Raw genomic sequence first — 7364 nt, forward strand, 5'->3', positions numbered from 1 at the left:
TTGGATCACCTCAGGCGTCCCCAATATTGTCCTCAACTAATAACGGCGCTTCAGAAAAGAGCCCGCATTGCACTGATGGCTAACGTCCTCACTAGAGCAAGACAGAAGCTCTTCTGGGCACAAGGCTTTAGTCTACAACCTATAAAAATCTTGGCCCCTCTGTGGTATATTCATACTGAATCAGGGATAGATTTAATAGAATTTCTGTTTGTGTCGATCAGGATTAAGGATGTAAATTGATGCTAACTGCATGACTGACATCTAGTGGATATACGCCAGTGGTGCTGTTTACAATCAGGTTTCCTTTTTCTCCCCCTCCTTTGACTATTGTTTATATAGGGGAAAAATCACATTTGAAGAAATCAGTGTCTTCAATCCAAAGTTCTAACACTCGATGTTACCAAAATATTAGGAATGGGAAACTCTGTAAATGAAGGATACGCGCTTTATGGAGCTTTGAAAGAATATATAATAGGTTGGAGCGAATATAAAACCACAAATCAAAATCTAGGTTTACTTAGTTTGATGGAAAAGGTTGAACTACATTGACCTGATAGTACAAACTTGCAAAATATGTCAGTATCCCCAATGAGTTGTAATGCTTATTACTTTTTCCTGTGATTTCTTTTTCGATATTCACTTACCCGCATGAGAGATGCATTGAAAAAGGCCTGATATTCTGATATGAAATATCACTTGTGATTGTATAAACATGTTGAACTTTTGCTACTGTTCTAAGGCTCATAAATTGATAATTGACCAGTAGAATGGACTTTTAGTTATTTATTTGGGGTTTTTTTGACTACCAAAAAATTTTTATTTGCCGTTATTAAAAATATGCTAAAGAATCGACCATGTCAATAGGAAATTTTAAGCATGAAATGTTTTGGAGGAAACATGCCTGTTTTGTATACAACTAAGGTATTGGAATCAGATGATTGTAGAAATATAATGTAGATTATAAAGCCTAATCTTTAGGAAAAAGTCCTAGACCTTTTTTATTTAAGTAGTTGTAGGACAATGTCCAGACAAGGTAATAAGGCAGAAATTTGTGTCACAGAATGCTGTTCTTGGCAAAAGCAGTTTTTAATTGCTAGGAATAAAATATTTTTTGATGTGCAATCTTGAAGATTTTTAAAATGAAAGTATCCTTGCAGAAGTTTCCTTTAGAAGAAATTACTTTCGTCCTCATTCTGTTCCCTCTGTGAAGGTGTATGAAATTTCAAGCAAAGGTGGAGTATTGTTTTAAAGGGTGTCTTGTCAGGGAAAGGCGCCCAGGTGTGTAAGCGGCATCGTATCGGATACTCATGTACCATATAATGGTATTTCATAGGGGAAATCCTGCTGCTCATGATGCAGGCAGATGGCCCATGTTTGTCTTTATAAGTAGATTGGATAGACCTATTCCTGATCCTTTAGATCACTGTTTACTCTAGGAATGGTTAGAGTGGACCTGTCATGGTGGAAAATTATGCCAGCAGGTGTAAAGAAGTGGCAAATGTCCAGAGAGAATTTTTACAAGCAGTTTCACACTGACGGGAAAGGAAAAGACTATGTTTGTAAATTGTGTTTTGTATACATCCCTACGCTGATTACTAAAAAAAAATCTTCCTTGTTGATGATGATGTGACAAAGCTGATGATTAGTATAGTGAATTTACAAAATGAGGCCATTATTTTCCCTCTTTTTTTTAAATTTAAATTTTAGGTAGTTAATATACAATGCAATATTGGTTTCTCGGGTCGAATCCAATGATTCATCACTGACATACAACACCCAGTGCTCATCATAACAGGTGCCCTCCTTAGTGCCCATCACCCATCTAGCCCATCTCCCTCCCACCCACCTCCCTCTGTCAACCCTCAGTTTGTTCTCAATCATCAAGAGTCTCTTATGGCTTGTGTCAGTTTCTCTTTTTTTCCCGCTGATTTTAAAAATTGAGATATAATTTACACATGTAGTGTTGAGATATAATTTACACATGTAGTATAATCGACATGTATTACAGTTAAAAGAATTTTAACAAATGGATACACCTGTGTAATCCACACCTCATATCAAGATTCATAATATTTTCAGCTCCCCAGAAAGTTTCATCAAGCCTCTTCCCAGGCAAACTCTGCATCTCCCACCCCTTTCTTTTACCCCAGGCTCCTAGGCAACTACTATTTTGATTTCTTCTATCATGTGTTGCCTGTTGTAAAATTTAATGTAAATGGATTGACAGGAATTAGTTTCTTTTCCTTCAGTGTGATTATGTTGTTCAACTGAAATAGTTCAGTTGAATTTAATTGTTTATGTCTGAATTTAGTTTTATGTTTTTTTTCGTTCAATACTTGTTTCAAATATGTAGTAGAACCTTAATAGGCTTACATATATTTTTGGAAACACAGAAGTGCATCTCCTATACTTCACCTGTTCCCTGCTACTCTCCATCTTTTGTAAGTAACAACCTCCTTGTTTTCTGGTTTATCCTTCCTGGGTTTCTGTTTTGCCATTTTTCCTACCTGGTGTTTCTTCAGGTGTAGACTTTTAATTTATATATTTATAAAATAATTTCCATTTCTTTATTGAGAAATCACTTAATTTCACTTAGTGTGTCTGTATTTCCCTTTAAGTCCCGAAAAGTATTAGTAACAGTCTTTTCAATTTCTTATCTGCCAAAAAAATAAAAATAAAAATAAATTTCTTATCTGCCAATTCCAACAGCTCTGTCATCTATGGATCAGTTTCTATGGAATGTTTTCTTTCCTGGCACGGGCTGTCATTCTGTGTTTCTTTACACATCCAATCATTTTTTTAGTGGTGCTGGAAAAGCATGGCTATAACGTTGCTGAGAGTCTGAGTTTTACAGTGTAGCGTACGTTTAGAGAGTGTCAAGTTCTGCTCTGGCAGGTAGTTAAATCATGGGTAGATTAGCACGACCCTTTTGAGATTTGTTTTTAACCTTTGTTACAGTTAGTGTAGAGAAGTCTTTTCTCTAGGGTTAGAGTAGCCTTACTCCTAATACCTGGGAGTTTTGGAGTTTTCCTTTGAATGCCTGGAATGAGAGCTTGCCAGTCTGGCAGGTTAGAAATCCTGTCTCCCAGTACTGTGTAGGCTTCAGACGTACCATTTAGTTCACGGCTCCCACAGGTGTTTTTCTCCTGGGCCTTGCCAATTCCTGGAACTCCTTCTTTATCTAGGTCCTTTTGCTTGCATACTAGGCTCTGTGAATGCCCCGTTTCTGCAGCCCTACTACTCTCTGCCTCTTCAGTTTAGCAAAACCACCACGTTTTTGTGGATCTCCATCTCTCTGTGCCACACTCTAGAATGTTTCTTTGGGCAGAAGGCAAATGTGGGCTTCACCTTGTGTGTATATTTTCCTTCTTTCCAGTATTGAAATCCTGTGCTGTTGGTTGTCCAGCATCTGGAAAGAGTTGCTTCATGTATTTTCTCCAGTTTCACTGTTGTTTGTGGCAGGAAGGCTAGTCTGTACTTACTTATTCCATCATGGCTATAAGCAGAAATTCCTAGCCACTATTTTTAATTATGAAATGTCCACATCACTAGGAATTTTAGTAATAGTGTATCTCCATTTCAGTATTGCTTGCTTTAGCCTTCCTGTGACTACTTGTATTTGACAGTGGAAGTAAACAAGCAAACACTGGAGATGCAAAGGTTTCCAAATTTCCAAACAACTAAATACTTGGCACATGTATGTACAATCTCAGGAAGTGACAACAGTGAAACTTGACATTCTTATTGAAAAAAATGACACAAAGGTATTTTATGATGAACTTTCTCTTCATGTATCTCTTGGCATTTTATAATTGTAAGATTCTTAGATTTAGTATATTGGAAAGAAAATGAAGGTAGGATGGTTGCATATGATGCAAACCTTGTAAATGGAATTTTAATTGAAATTTCCTAGTTGTGTGCTTGTTTCAGTAGGAATGTAGTATTAGGAATGCTTTTACTTCTTGAAAACCTATGGCTAATTAATAATATATTATTATTTTTTCTTCTGTAAAAGCAAACAAGAATGTTTTGCTTGAAATAAGATGTAAACAATCTTGTTTTTTTCATCTATGAGTATTATAACACATATTTATTATTTTGCTTTGATTGGTTATATGGCTATATGGCATATTGAATTTACATTGGAGCATGGAATATAAATAGAGGTGAAGTTGTGAGGTGAGAAGTAGTAAAAATGATAGTCTAGGTGGATAGACCAGCATGAGCAGGAAGACTGGCAAGACCTGAGAGTATAGGAGACTCAGTAAGGAAGCCAGGAGGACAAAGCATGGAGCCTGAGCATACCACAAGGCCAAGGCATAGTACTTTTTTTGAATATTTATTGACTATCAGTTGTACCAAGCAATGGGTAGATCTCTGGCTTCAGTTCTGGCCTCCAAGGAGCTTATGGTCTATTGGAGAGACAGACATAAAACAAATCTTTTAAATATAATTATCAAAATAAGTTTTATTATGTCAGAGGTTAGCTTTTATGTACAGAAAGAACTGTTTGTTTTTATTAAAATTAAGATGGTTTCCTTGAGAGTTAAACTTACAAAGCCTGATAATCTATTTTATAATCTCTTTGTACATTTGAATATCTTAGCTAAGCAGATTAAATCTCCTTAAAAATGTATCTCTTTTAGGAATCTGTGGAATTCCCCGAAATATTTTAAAATCATTTATAAAATTAATATAAATATATAATCTGAGTAATAAAAACCTTTAAGGTACTTTAAACAACTCTTCACAATCTAGTCAATTAAACTTGGAAAGAAAATAAAATTAAAAGGATTGATTTGATTCTATTAACAAACTTAACCTAGTTCCTGAACATATTTTAGTTTAAAAATTATTACTTTAAACTTACTTACTTAAATTAAAAACACTAGATTAATTTGTCATATTCTCTAATAGATCATACCTTTTAAATATTACAAATATTTCAACATATACAGATTTTCCTCAATTTAGCACAAAATAATTTGTAATATGGGAGTCCTTTGTGTCACAATTTTTTATTTATTTCTAAGTCTGCCCAGACACTTACCTACTAAGAGAAACAGATTTATTGTTATAGATGTGCTTGGGTTGATAGGTCAATATTTCATGACTATAACATGGTTATCACCTTTGGTGGGTTGAATGTTTCTGGATCTGGGATTTGAGTTTGTGAAGGAAGATCTGGCTACTGATTTATATTGAGCACAAGATAGACACAAGGAGCAATTTTGTAGTTGCTATTTCAAGAGGAAACTCTAAGTCTATAGCCTTCAGGATGAGATTCCTTTTGCAAACCCATAGTCACTAGATTTTATCCTTTTATCAAACATTTTCTAACCTACTATAACTTTAATCACTTGCATGGATGAGATTCTAATGCTCATACTCATTTTCTATCACTACTTGCTTGGATTCTTCTAGGCTATTTATTATCTGATTCTTTTTCTGATTATTGGCTGTAGCTCTAAGCTCTTTTAATAATGACATTGTTGAAAAAATCAAAATAGAGATGTGTAGAGTGTTGGGAACATATGAAAGAAAGTTTATTTTCTAGGTTAATATCTTTTCTCTCTGATCCCTTGAAACCTATGCTTACTTCTATTTTCATACTTCTTAAAAGATACTCTCTTACTTTATTATTTTTTTCTGGTAGAACCTGTAAGCTTTCTGAGATATTGGGTTGTGCCTTCTTTTAGGTTACATCTCTAGGACCTAGCACACTGCTGGCACAAAATGGGTACATTATTTGTTGAATAAGGTCTTTAATATTTATTTTATTCTTAAAAAGATTTTATTTTTTATTTATTCCTTAGAAACATACAGAGAGAGGCAAAGACATATAGGCCCTGTCCTCTGATGACCATCTGTTTGTTCTCTACAGTTAAGGCTTCTCAGTTTCTGATCCTTCTCAGGTTTCAGTTTTGGTGTAAAATGGGAATAAATTCTCATGATGCTGTTGTGGGGATGAAGGGAAGTAATCTATGCTTTCTGGGTATAGTAAACTACACTGGGAGGACATGCGTTTTGACTGAGAGAGAGGACAGGTGAATGGTTGTGGAACTTGGGAAAGAGGAAGCTGATCCCTTCTTCCTTTTTCTCATATAATCTGGCCCTTAACATCACTGTATGCTAACGAAGTCCACACTAGTATGCTAATAAATAATACATAAAGCACAGGCCTCAATTATGATATTTATTGGCAGGCCTGAAATTATAAGTACTATTTATAAATTATTTCTAGAGGAAAATATTTTTTAAGTTATAACCACATCACACCTGGACCTTGGAAGTGAGACTAGTTTATCCGTTGAAGACTTCTTGCATTGGCTTATCAGGTTGCAATCCTCTTTTCCACCTTAGAGTACAGAAGTAATTCCCATTTCATTAAACTTTGTGTGTATGTGTGTGTTTGTGTATGTGTGTAGAAATGCAGAACAGAGGATGAAAATTCCCAGTGAAGAATATAGTGTTTGAGAATCATAATTCATATATAAAATAAGGAAGAAGCACATGGAATTCAAGAGCCAGGAATATTTCTCTAAATTTTTCTGAAGGTAAAAAATAAATTATATTAAAAATGAATTACATTAAAACGAAGCATGATGTTGAAGCCTTTGTAATTTTTACAGTGATAAAATTTGGAGCTGGTTTTTAAAAAGCTATTCAAAAAAACTTTTAGAAACTTGCAAATATCTTTGTATTTATAAAAGTCTATTTCCTTGATACTAAGCTTAAGTCAAAATGAGTGTCTTTTCTATAACTTTCCTTCACTTGTCTCACCTCTACTTTGACTCACAGTGATTTGGGCAGTGGATGAAGAGTTCAAAGCTAAACACAACCATTTCAAACTCAGAGAATCCAGGTACTTTAGTTTTTGCAAATATTAACAATTTTATAAATTTGAAAAAATTTCCTGTAAATTATGTATTTTCCTTTTTCTGAAGTCAAATGTAGCACCAGAACCATGCTGCACAAGGATCTGCTGATGTTGTGGAGGAAATCAGCCATGCTTATGTATCTGCTAAATTGAGGATACAGTGAGAGCTGAGTATAAACAGATTAGTTACAAACCTAGTTTTTGATAAATTACCTGAGAGTTCGAACAATTATTTATTAATTTTACTTTATAACATTTATTAAAAACAGTATTTGAGGAATGAGAAAATGGGGGGGCGGGGGAAACAACTCACTAAAATAATTTATTTTGGGTCTGTTATTTGTATTTCTTGAAAGCAATCAGGACCATGACAGTGGGTTTTCTGTCCCTCTCTCCTCACCTCACTCCAGTTTTGGGTTCCTCAAGGCAGAGCAAGCACTAAGAGTGTTGGCTGTGGCAGTGTTCTCCACTGGCAGCTTTCCTT

This window comes from Canis lupus, chromosome 7 (assembly GCF_011100685.1).
Source record: "Canis lupus familiaris isolate Mischka breed German Shepherd chromosome 7, alternate assembly UU_Cfam_GSD_1.0, whole genome shotgun sequence".
NCBI classification, from domain to species: Eukaryota; Metazoa; Chordata; class Mammalia; order Carnivora; family Canidae; genus Canis; species Canis lupus.